Below are 13,342 nucleotides of genomic sequence, written 5' to 3'. Positions count from 1 at the left end.
TTATCGCAAATATTGAGTGCCAAACGGAAATTCATTGGTGAATTTTTGGTGGTCATGGGAACATTATGAATAGACAAAGTGGTGTAAAGAATTCCATGGAGAAAGGACCGATATTTTTGACAAACACGTGATCGGTAGGCATTTGTCACCTTTTGTCTAACGATACTAATTTCTTCCTTCTCATCGGTAGATGCAGAGTAGGTTTCGGCCCTTTGGTTTCGTCCCTTAAGTGGCCACGGCTGGTCCGTGGTCCAACAGCTCTGTACTCTGACCGGAAAACCGAGCAGAGGAGAGGAGGCCACGGCTCTACCGTGGCTCTACGCCTCACATTCGGGAGACGGGACAGGGCTGGACCTCACAGCTGGCCCCAACCGTCGGCTGTCCTGAGAATGGTTTTCCGTGGTTTTCCATTCTCCTGCACTTATTGGCAAATACCGGGACAGTTCGTAGTATAGGCCATGGCCGCCCACCCCCTCAACTTCTCCGCACATCTCCTTCACCGTAACAAATCTCCCGGCCTGAGAGACGGCATCACCGTCTAAAAGGCCCGCCTCCCCCTTCAGGGGTGGAATGAAAACGTTTAGCAGTAGAAGTAGTAGTAGTTTTCCTTCACCCGAAAAAACGCTATGGCTGACAACGATTCGACGACGATGATGAACAGTTAAAAAGAATAGTCAAGACGTGAATGCAGTGAAGAGGAAGGCAGCAGATTTCTATGGCTCTGGAATACAGAAGCTAATGTAAAGACTAAATAAGTGTTTAGATAATGGCGTAAACACAGCTGGAAATTCAATTATGTATCGGTAATTCATTTACAATGGAATGTGGAAGCGTATTGGCTTCTGTAGCTTTATTTTCTGGACAAGCCTGGCACCTTAGAATTCTCCACATTGCTGTTGTTTTTCTGGTTCAGTGGATGAACTCCAGTTATTATTATTACAACTTTCCCTGTGAGGAGACGCGACAAGGACAAAGCGTATCGATTACAAAATATTACGTCTTCAAAGTTATTGGTGAATCTGCTAAAACGTGCCAGATAGAAAATATAACGAAGACTCATGGCTCAGAAATAAATTTGGAAATATAGTCTGGTGTACAGCTCGTCAAATGCTATATAGAATGGAACCTCGATATCTCCAATCACCTCGAGAACTAAATTTTATTTCACGTTATCGAAATTTCAAGATATAGAGAATAGTATCTCTTTTGAGCATGTATAGCATATAATTGAATCATATGTATCTACGGGTTTATATTTGAACAGTATTTAAAATATACAAAAACTATTTTACTTTAAATTATAACACTTATTTTTAGAAGACAGGATACAGTAAATGCAGTAGTGAAAGAAGAAACAAACCTCAGTTACCACCTTTGAAACAAAATCCGTTAGTCTCTTCTGTTTATTACGGTTAACATTTCTTCCCTTCACGTTGAAACTTCTCGTCAATACAACGCAGCCGAGATTCGTAAATGGAGCTTGTCATCCGCTTTCGTACGTGACCGAGAATTAATTCAGCGAGGCTTCGCCGATTATCCGATCACTAGAAGTTTTAGTTTTTCGGTTCCCGTCATATTAGCTCTCAGCATCACTGTAACCCTTTCTTTACTTGTTAACTGTTCCTCACAAACCACAAATGCCGTATTGCACAGTCAATGTTGCACAAAATTCGAGTTGCATAGTATTTTTTGCTTCAAGGTAGGAAATGTTTGCTTCGAGAAATCGAGAAATTCGTGTAACCGAATTTCTAGTAATAGATAATTAAATACACGTGAAGAATAGGACCAACGGCCGGGAAATTGAAGTTACTTCAAGATACTGAAAATTCGAGTAATGGAAATTCGAGATATCGAGGTTCGACTGTGAATGATTGCGGAGTATGGTTATTGAACCTCGTACTGCGGCGATAGCGATGTTGTGAAGTCGTGTCTGGTCAAGACCAAGAGCATCCCACGGCTGTACGAGAAATGTAGGGATTGTGCCTCGAACACCGAAAATGAGTCCACGGACGGAGATCTTTCTTTTATAATACAGTCGAAACCAATTTGTGAGATCGTTTTTAACGACGTACTGGATATAACGGAGAAAACTAACTGTCCCGTTAAATCCTTCATATGTATGTATATTGAGTCATCAGTCCATAGACTGGTTTGATGCAGCCCTCCATGCCACCCTATCCTGTGCTAACCTTTTCATTTCTACGTAACTACTGCATCCTACATCTGCTCTAATCTGCTTGTCATATTCATACCTTGGTCTACCCCTACCGTTTTTACCACCTACACTTCTTTCAAAAACCAACTGAACAAGTCCTGGGTGCCTTAAGATGTGTCCTATCACTCCATCTCTTCTTCTCGTCAAATTTAGCCAAATCGATCTCCTCTCGCCAATTCGATTCAGTATCTCTTCATTTGTGATTCGATCTATCCATCTCACCTTCAGCATTCTTCTGTAACACCACATTTGAAAAGCTTCTATTCTCTTTCTTTCTGAGTTAGTTATCGTCCATGCTTCATTTCCATACAATGCAACGCTCCACACGAAAGTCTTCAAAAACATTTTTCTAATTCCTACATCAATGTTTGAAGTGAGCAAATTTCTTTTCTTAAGAAAGCTCTTTCTTGCTTTTGCCAATCTGCATTTTATGTCCTCCTTACTTCTGCCATCTTTAGTTATTTTACTACCCAAGTAACAATATTCATTTGCTTCCTTTAAGACTTCATTTCCTAATTTAAAATTTTAACATTTAATATTTTAATATTATCCTACATAAACACTCTAAATAAATCGCTATAAGACATATCGTACAAAACGGCATATATTTAATACATTTGAAGGAGAAATGTATCCGCTGTAACGTCCAAAGTTGATTTATGTTTGTTACGCGTTTGGGGATGGCTGACAACATTGTAAAGCTTATTTTCAAAGTCTTGTTTTCGGTAGATTTCAAATCAGTCTCTATATTAAATAGTCCAGGCAGGCATCGTTGTGAAAATGTTGCAAAAGATACGGAAAGTGATTAATATTGAAGAACACTCACAAATAATATGGCGATTAAAAATGGGGAAACGAACGTCAGCATCGCGAAGGAATTCGGTGTATCACACTCAACGATTTCTACAATTTGGAAGGACGGAGGGAACATCTCGTTTTTAGCCAAAACCGTGTGTGACATTATTGATCAATTTACACTGTTGCTACTTCTTTCCTCAGTTATTATTTTATATTTTCCCTCATATCGCCGTGGTACTGGGTAAACATTAGGGGTTGTAGCAGAGATGTAAAGGAGAGGGCATATAAATATCTGGTAAGACCCCAACTAGAGTAAGGTTCCAGTGTATGGGACCCTCACCAGGATTACTTGTTTGAAGAACTGGAAAAAATCCAAAGAAAAACAGCTCGATTTGTTCTGGGTGATTTCCGACAAAAGAGTAGCGTTACAAAAATGTTGCAAAGTTTAGGCTGGAAAGACTTGGGAGAAAGGGGAGGAGCTGTTCGACCGAGTGGTATGTCTCGAGCTGTCAGTGGAGAGATGGCGTGGAATAACATCAGTAGACGAATGAGTTTGAGTGGTGTCTTTAAAAGTAGGAAAGATCACAATATGAAGATAAAGCTGGAATTCAAGAGGACAAATTGGGACAAATATTCGTTTATAGGAAGGGGAGTTAGGGATTGGAATAACTTGCGAAGGGAGATGTTCAATAAATTTCCAATTTCTTTGCAATCATTTAAGAAAAGGCTAGGAAAACAACAGATAGGGAATCTGCCATCTGGGCGACTGCCCTAAATGCAGATCAGTAGTGATTGATTGATTAGAAGAAAAATTCGTCTCAGTTTCACTCCACAAATATTGTTTTGAAAATCAAGTACCTATTTCACTTATGGCTTCTGAAGTTTTAACTACTTCTGTTAAATAGCCATGTAAGAGTGCAGGCTACAACTTGGAGATATGACATTTTTAGCAACAGTAACAAGAAACAAAGATAATCTATAACACTGGAGATCCTTCCGGAGCTGTTATAACCGGTTTCGACTGTATTTTACGGTTGACTGCTAAATCGACTTCTTCTCGGTGTCCATCTCGTCAGGCTGGTCAACGTGCGACTCGAAGCATACAGTGGGATCAGTCCTTGCTTGCTAACTGGCTGAAAGGCTATCATGTCAATACGCCTGCCACTCCAGACCACAAACCTGTTCGTGCACTGTGAAACCGTGGTCTCTCAGCGAGTTCGGGATCATGGCGAAAATTCCATAACACCTCCCCGTGAGGATGGGCAACCATGACATGAGCAAGGGTTTCTTGCTCACTATGGCAATCCCGACTGAGCGTGCAATCCTGTGACAATTTTAAGCAATAAAATATTAAGCGTCCGCCTCTGTGGTGTAGTGGTTAGCGTGATTAGCTGCCACCCCCGGAGGCCCGGCTTCGATTCCCGGCTCTGCCACGAAATTTGAAAAGTGGTACGAGGGCTGGAACGGGGTCCACTCAGCCTCGGGAGGTCAACTGAGTAGAGGTTGGTTCGATTCCCACCTCAGCCATCCTCGAAGTGGTTTTCCGTGGTTTCCCACTACTCCTCCAGGCGAATGCCGGGATGGTACCTAACTTAAGGCCACGGCCGCTTCCTTCCCACTTCCTTGTCTATCCCTTCCAATCTTCCCATCCCTCCACAAGGCCCCTGTTCAGCATAGCAGGTGAGGCCGCCTGGGCGAGGTACTGGTCATACTCCCCAGTTGTACCCCCGACCAAGTGTCTGAAGCTCCAGGACACTGCCCTTGAGGCGGTAGAGGTGGTATCCCTCGATAAGTCCGAGGGAAAAACCGAACCTGGAGGGTAAACCGATGATGATGATGATGATGATTATTTGCTTTACGTCGCATTGACACAGATAGGTCTTCTGGCGAATATGGGATAGGAAACCACGGAAAACCGTCTTCAGGGCTGCCGACAGTGGGGGTCGAAGCCACTATCTCTCGGATGTAAGCTCACAGCTGCGCGACCCTAACCGCACGGCCAATTCGCCCAGTGATATTCCATTTAGAAAGTAACTGATACTTTGGTGAATGTGAGAAGTGGCCAGCACTTTTTTTCTTCCTCTGTGTGTTCCGATATCATTCATCAAATGCAGCTGAAATTCTCTATGTGGAACTTACGAGTAAACTGTACTTCATATCCACTGAGGCTCATCTTCGTATCAGGGCTGTTGAATGGGAAGGGTTCCTACTCAGTAAAAACTACGTTACAAGATTATCACCAAGCGAGTTAGCTACGCGGTACGCATCACGTAGCTATAAGCTTGCATTACGGGGATAGTGGGTTCGAGCCCCACTGCCGGCAACCTTGAAGGTCATTTTCCATTCCTGACTTGAGGGAGTACGTATTTCAGTGGCAATCTACAATCTGTCTCTCTTCCTCTGGCTCTCCTTCTTTAAAAACACTTCGTCATGTCTCAAACTCTCTGAGGTACACGCATAAACAGAAATGGTGTACCAAGATAAACAATCAACACCGCCCCACTCCAGTACTGAAAAGGAGGGAAGGGAATGAACGGGTAGTGCTGAAGGCACAGTGTGTGTATTGCTATACATCCACCACAGTGCACATTTCAATCGCAACATTCTTGTAGCGGGCTGTCTATCTGCTGCAATGCGTTAAATGAGGAGGTGTGGGGACGCCATGCTTTGTTTATATCAAGACACCATTTCTATGCGTGCGTGTACAGGCCCCACGGACTTTTAATTCGTAAGAGTGCGTTGGCAACAACGGGGACCTGGGCTGAGCCCTGGCAGTCCTTCCACTTTCCTGTGTCAGGCTTCTCACTTTCATCTATCCTACCCGACTTCTCTTGGTCAACTCTTGTTCTCACTGCAGTCCGATGCTATCAGAGCCTTCGAGCCCTAGGGAGTAATCCATTTTCACACCCTTTGTGACCCTTGTCTTTTTTGCCGATACCTGCATTTTCCATCTGATTAGTGTTATATAGAGGATGGTTGCCCAGTTGTACTTCCTCATAAGATAATAATCACCGTCACCATTTGAGGTAAAAATAAGTAGGAGGTGGCATAGTTCCAATATCCAACGGTGTTAAGGACTATTCTAGGTATGGCAGTTTTTGCGAGATGGTCTTACAATCCCTAAAAATAGCCTCCTAGTGGACGTGATCGTTAAGGGTTCGAATCTTTATGGGCTGACATCGTGGTTAGCCGTTTTCAAGTCCCGATTTCATTAGAATGTTTCCGGCAGAATACTGTGGAAGAGGTGTTGGTATATAATTTTCGATCACTAGATTGCGTGCCAAAAGCCTGAGTTCAATTCCATATCTCTGAGAAGTGTTTTTATAGAGTGAAGGTAAATGACGCCGGCTCTGTGGTGTAGTGGTTAGCGTGATTAGCTGCCACCCCCGGAGGTCCGGGTTCGATTCCCGGCTCTGCCACAAAATTTGAAAAGTGGTACGAGGGCTGGAACGGGGTCCACTCAGCCTCGGGAGGTGAACTGAGTAGAGGTGGGTTCGATTCCCACCTCAGCCATCCTCGAAGTGTTTTTCCGTGGTTTCCCACTTCACCTCCAGGCGAATGCCGGGATGGTACCTAACTTAAGGCCACGGCCGCTTCCTTCCCTCTTCCTTGTCTATCCCTTCCAATCTTTCCCATCCCCCGCAAGGCCCCTGTTCACCATAGCAGGTGCGGCCGCCTGGGCGAGGTACTGGTCATACTCCCCAGTTGTATCCCCCGACCAAGAGTCTGAACCTCCAGGACACTGCCCTTGAGGCGGTAGAGGCGGGATCCCTCGCTGAGTCCGAGGGAAAAGCCGAACCTGGAGGGTAAACAGATGATGATGATGAAGGTAAATGACGAAATGTATAGTGATTCGTATGTCGGATGTAGGCAAAGCCTTGAGCAAAGACTTGTCCGCCGACACCTTTAAGCACCTTTAAGCAAAGCAAAGTCATCTCCATGCAGGCCCTGAAAGCCCTTGGAGGGGGTAAAGGCTTCCACTATCCGTAATTGCCCACAGGAATAAACCTCGTACTCAGTTTTGGTGTAGGCTGAGTGAACCTCGGGACCATGTGCACCTCTGGAAGTGGATAACTCGTTTCTCAAATTTTTCGGCTTTCTGTCGGGGAATCAAACCCACGTCCTTCCTGGTGAACCGTCTCGTTCAGGCAGCCTCTTGTGTCAGCATGTTCATAACTTATTATCGTGACAAACACACAGAGAGATGCAGGTTGCCCATCGGTGTCAACTAGAGAGACTTACAGCAGGTCTCTCTGCAGACCACACAACATCACTCACAGTCCCTAAAGCAATGCACTTCCTACGCAAACCAATATAACGGTGAACTAACTAAGGGATGAAGGCACTAAAATGGAGGAAAATACACTGTTTATATAGGAACTTTACGTGCATGGATTGATGCACATGAGGCTCCACCTCCGATATACTAAAATATCGATATTTTTCGAGACCAAATGATAATTTTTTTCAAATGCAAGGATTCGAAATGATAGTGAATTACGTCAAATTTGTTATCACTGTAGTTCCATGAGAACAATGCAACTAACAAGAGGGCATTCCCTACTCGTCACCACCGATTTCGCTCAAATTTACAGAACATGCAGGGCTTGGCTAGAAATGAAAATCCCGAAGTGGGAGCTCCAGATGGCCAAACGTATAGAAAATAAACAAAAAAATAATAATGCTGACGCGGCTCTAGCACCGTATAGGCCACTTACGTTTGTGCGCACCCCGAGCAGTTGATGGGGTATCGGTAAGAGCTCGGACTGATAATTCGATGGTCGTGGGTTCAACTGCGCGAGTGGGGACTGATTTTTTCTGTCAGCTTTTATATTATTCATTTTCCAATTAAACAAAGAGGTGAATAATTCATGTTATTTATTTATTTATACGCAAAAGGCATAGAAAAGGTAAGAAGTTGGGATTTAATTGTCAGACTTTTTTACCTGCGCCAAGAATCTATTGTTTGTGTACAGCCGCCAGGAGCAACCTTCACTTGTCAGGTGAAAACGAATCTTACAGCGAAACGACTATTCACGTTTATGGCACATTCCCCAAGGAGGGGAGATAGCCAATAAATGAGAAAAAAGGAATTTCTGTTTGAACATGTCGGGAAAGTTCGCAACTCCAAATTTTCTACAATTGTGCGCTCATTAAAAAAATGACGTCCTATATGCCTTTTGCATATAAATAAATAAAATAAATTAAAATAAATGAAGAATATAAAAATTTTAAAAAATATCCTACACACGGGGACTCGAACCCACGACCCTCGAATTACTAGTCCAAGTCCTTACCGCTATGCCAACTACTGCTCGGCGTCCGTTCTAACGTAAGTGGCTTATACGGTTCGAGAGCCGCGTCAACATTATTATTTTTATGTTTATTTTCTATAAGCTTGGCCACCTGGAGTTCCCACTTTGGGTACTTTCATTTCTAGCCAAGCCCTGCATGTTCTATAAATTTGAGCGAAATCGGTGGTGACGAGTAAGGAATGCCCCCTTGTAAGAGAATCAAATATCATCATCATCATCATCATCTGTTTACCCTCCAGGTTCGGTTTTTCCCTCGGACTCAGCGAGGGATACCACCTCTACCGCCTCAAGGGCAGTGTCCTGGAGCTTCAGACTCTTGGTCCGGGATACAACTGGGGAGAATGACCAGTACCTCGCCCAGGCGGCCTCACCTGCTATGCTGAACAGGGGCCTTGCGGGGGATGGGGAAGATTGGAAGGGATAGACAAGGAAGAGGGAAGGAAGCGGCCGTGGCCTTAAGTTAGGTACCATCCCGGCATTTGCCTGGAGGAGAAGTGGGAAACCACGGAAAACCACTTCCAGGATGGGAATCGAACCCACCTCTACTCAGTTGACCTCCCGAGGCTGAGTGGACCCCGTTCCAGCCCTCGTACCACTTTTCAAATTTCGTGGCAGAGCCGGGAATCGAACCCGGACCTACGGGGGTGGCAGCTAATCACGCTAACCACTACACCACAGAGGCGGACAGAGAATCAAATATAACTTTCAAAATATTGTGTGTAAAATGACGATCAAAAGTTTGTTGTATTTCCAATGAACTTGACATATTTAGAACACTGTTTAAAAACTGTGGCGTCGCCATAAGACCTATCTGTGTCGGTGTGTTGTAAAACAGATAGTACATTAGTAGATTGTTCAAGTACATCCTACTAGTCGGAGAAGCCATTTTCGTAATTGAAAGTTACTTTCACGAGAAAACTTGAACGCAGAAACATTTATGCAACGATTAATTCTGATTTATCAGCAATGTCTTCAATATGCAACAAGCCAACAGAAACTAAACTTACGCAAGACGCATATAGAGCAAAGATAACTGAATGGATGATGTACAATGTCGGGATAGAAGTCCTTATCCGTCACTAACATTTCTTTCTTTCTTTCTTTCTTTCTTAGTCGGTATACCCTCCAGGGCTGCTTTTTTCCTCTCGGACTCACCGACGTACCCCACCTCTACCGCCTCAAGGGCAGAGCTATCGAGCGTGAAACTTTGGATCGGGGGATACAACTGTGGAGGAGAACCAGGAGGAAGCCTCACCTGCTATACTGAACAGAGTCTGTGGAGGGGGGGGGGCAAGAAGGTAAATGAAATGAAATGGAGTATGATTTTCAGTGCATGGAGTGTTCGAGGACAAGTTCGGCTCACCAGAGGCAGGTCTTTTGATTTGACTCTCGTAGGCGACCTGCGCGTCGTGGTGAGCATGAAACGGTGATGAAGGTGGCACATATACCCAGGTCCCGTGCTAGCGGAATTAACCAATTACGGTTAAAATTCCCGACCCTGCCGGAAATCAAATCCGGGACCCCTATGACCAAAGGCCAGGATTCTAACCTGCAATTTCAGCTAAAATTAGTACACATATGACTTAATACTATTTGGAGAGAAATTCAGAATTACCTGGGAGTAAGACACACCATAGCACACCTTGGGATGGAGTGAGGAAGGAGTGACATGTAAAAATAATCGAAAACGACCTGTATTATGTAGAATTCAGAATTACATTCTGGATGTCATTTAAGTCCAAGTTCAGCTAAATGACAAGAAGTGAAAAATAAAATGTCCAAAATGACTGAGATTAGTGTTGAATCCAGGATTCGCTAGGCTGATTGCTCACAGTCCCAACGGCAGTTGGAATCATGTACTGTACGTCATATCTGTAGCGCGATACATACAGTTATAACTTATTTTTTATTATTTATTTGAACGGATCAACTACTTCCCAGACAGTATGGATGCAACAAGAACGATGTCCCACGCGAACTAAAAAATCTAAAAATAAAACTTTGAATTAAACACACAACAATAACTTTGAAGCTACAAAATACTGTAGGTCTAAAATAAGAATCATACCTTTTCAACACACAATGTTTATAACAAAAACTACTTCTCCTGGAACAGTAAAATTTGTCATTAGTTAACAGTGATTCAATCTGAAGCTCTTTATGCTTCAGAAACGCTCAATTTACCGTACATCATAAAAACGTAAGGGACAATTAGAAATTAAAGAAAAGAAAATCATGCTGGGTGCTGGCCTTCTGACCCCAACTTGGCAGGTTCGATCGTGGCTCAGTCCGGTGGTATTTGAAGGTGGTCAGATACGTCAGCCTCGTGTCAGTAGATTTACTGGCACGTAAAAGAACTCCTGTGGGACTAAATTCCGGCACCTCGACGTCTCCGTAAACAGTAAAAGTAGTTAGTGGGACGTAATTCCAATATTATATTATTATTATTATTATTATTATTATTATTATTATTATTATTATTATTATTATTATTATTATTATTATTATTATTATTATTGAATACATCACCCCAAAGCCAACTTGGAAATATATTTTAAAACATTCTCAACTTCCTGATACAATGAGACTACGATGAATTTAGTTTTTAAACCATTTTGAAAGAATGAATAACTCCAGACTTATTTATCGAATACACACAATTTTGCAAACCAAACGTGCGAGATTAAAACGGTATCTATAAGCAAGAAGAGAAAGACCTCACTGAATTAGGATCACCAAATCTGCAGGATAGGAATGTATTCAGGACATCTCACGCAAGTGTATTTGAGGAAGGTGAGAAGAAACCATGACGACGTACCAGGTTGGACGAGCATAAACCGAGACAATCCATGGAAATTAAAAACTATTAGGCAAGGAAGATAGCTCAACAAATGTTGAGTTCCACTTGGTCCTAGTGACCCATTCACGCAGAATAAGAAGAAGGAGGAGGAGGAGGAGGAGAAGAAGAAGAAAGTTATCCACAAAAAATCATTTGACACATAATTAACAGGTAACATTCTATAAGTACACATTAAAAAAAATACCCGGACAGCGCATGAAGCAACATCCTATCAAGACACGTTATCTCACCTATTTATAACTAATTCGGGGGGGGGGGGGCAGCACGGGTCCTCTAGTTATTATTATGGCCCGGATATTTATGACATGACGTATTTTATTTATATTATTTCCATGGAAAATACACGTTAAGCATGATTTTATCTACGGTAAGTACACAGTTTTTACGGGTCATGTAAAGTCATATTTTGACTCTTTTAACGTTTTTCGTCATTATCCGGCAATTTTTCTTATTATGGCCATATTTCCCCTGGCGTTTCGTGTTTTTGTCGTAGTTTTATCTTTTTATTCCATTTCTCATAGCTGCTTTCAGTCTTCTCAAAGATGGATTCTTCACATCTCCTAATTGTTGTCTGTAATTTCTTACAATTTTCTTAAAAATATATAGTTAAGTAAATTAGGAGGATAAGTTGTATAGAAAGAGAAGGAGAGCGAGCGTCAATTGAACTCTAATGGTTTGACGTACTTCAAATATGGCCCAATAACATCCTGCGATGCTGAGCGGGTCCGCCTCTGTGGTGTAGTGGTTAGCGTGATTAGCTGCCACCCCCGGAGGTCCGGGTTCTATCCCGGCTCTGCCACGAAAATTTGAAAAGTGGTACGAGGGCTGGAACGGTTTCCACTTAGCCTTGGGAGGTCAACTGAGTAGAGGTGGGATCGATTCCCATCTCAGCCATGCTTTTCCGTGGTTTCCCACTTCTCCTCCAGGCGAATGCCGGGATGGTACCTAACTTAAAACCACGGTCGCTTGCTTCCCTCTTCCTTGTCTCTCCCTTCCAATCTTCCCATCCCTCCACAAGGCCCCTGTTCAACATAGCAGGTGAGGCAACCTGGGCGAGGTACTGGTCACTCTCCCCAGTTGTATCCCCCGACCAAGAGTCTGAAGCTCCAGGACACTGCCCTTGAGGCGGTAGAGGTGGGATCCCTCGCTGAGTCCGAGGGAAAAGCCGAACCTGGAGGGTAAACAGATGATGATGATGATGCTGAGCTGTCTTTTCCGCGTTAAAAGTCAATGTTGCACGAAAATAGAAGATCGTTCTTATTTGAAAAATTTAAAATATATGTAATTTGCTATTGGAATTCTTTCTGTTCGCCCATCAAACTGTGACATTTATTTCATTCAGAGTCGAGAGTTACCTCTGGATTGAGTAATTAAATTCAAAATGTAATTATGAAATAAAAAAATTTTACTTATTTATTATTATTGAATGTTCTAGATTTTAAAATTATATTTTCCAATTAATGTTAATTTAAACAGCAGCAGATTTTGAAGATTTCGAAAATGTGACCAAGAAATTTTAAGCCATATTTAGGTCATAATTGCTTGCATATTTCTAACATTTTCATCCGGGTCCTAGTTATTATTACCTCAGGAGGACACAACTCGCAACAGGCAGGGAGTGTACACGCCGAAGGCTCGGTTTAAAGCTAGCTTGTAATCCCACTCTCTCATCCGCGTCGTACCCAGAGGGGATCACGTTACAGTGGGATTTCGTGTCCCTTTCTATTGATTACTTTTATCTGACTCTAGTCTCTAACACATTCCACACACAAGAGCGAGACTGCAAAGTTTCTGCGAATTTCACACTGCAAAGTTCACTCATTTCCAAGAGCGAATTAGTTTAACCAGACTATGTCATTTGCTCCTTAGGTTTCTGCTACCATTGGGTAGGGAAAAAGAGTCGGTGCGGGCTCGAAGTTCAAACCACTTTCGCGTTTTCTTCAGCAAGGTATTTGAAGTCACAGCAACGTCGGTGGATCAAAGATAGTGCATCCTGAAACCTTTCCTACTAGCACTGATCACTGAAGGAAGACGAAGAATAATAGTAAATATACAAAAGAGGTGCTATCACAGGCAGGTAAATGAACAGGGTGGGCAAAATAAAATGTGCACGGAAAATATTTATAAGACTGGCGCAGAATTGACCCTTGTTAA

The 13,342-nt window shown here is 42.9% G+C and overlaps 1 protein-coding gene across 2 annotated transcripts in view; it reads right to left on the bottom strand.

Moving 5' to 3' along the window:
- The window catches only part of LOC136872076 (inactive pancreatic lipase-related protein 1), a 344,511-nt gene that overhangs the window by 314,617 nt on the left and 16,552 nt on the right, over window positions 1–13,342 (bottom strand). The gene's annotated exons all lie outside the window — the stretch shown is intronic.

This window comes from Anabrus simplex, chromosome 1, assembly GCF_040414725.1.
Source record: "Anabrus simplex isolate iqAnaSimp1 chromosome 1, ASM4041472v1, whole genome shotgun sequence".
NCBI lineage: Eukaryota > Metazoa > Arthropoda > Insecta > Orthoptera > Tettigoniidae > Anabrus > Anabrus simplex.
Note: the sequence above shows the minus strand (reverse complement) of the source record. Positions and strands in the feature narration are given on the sequence as shown.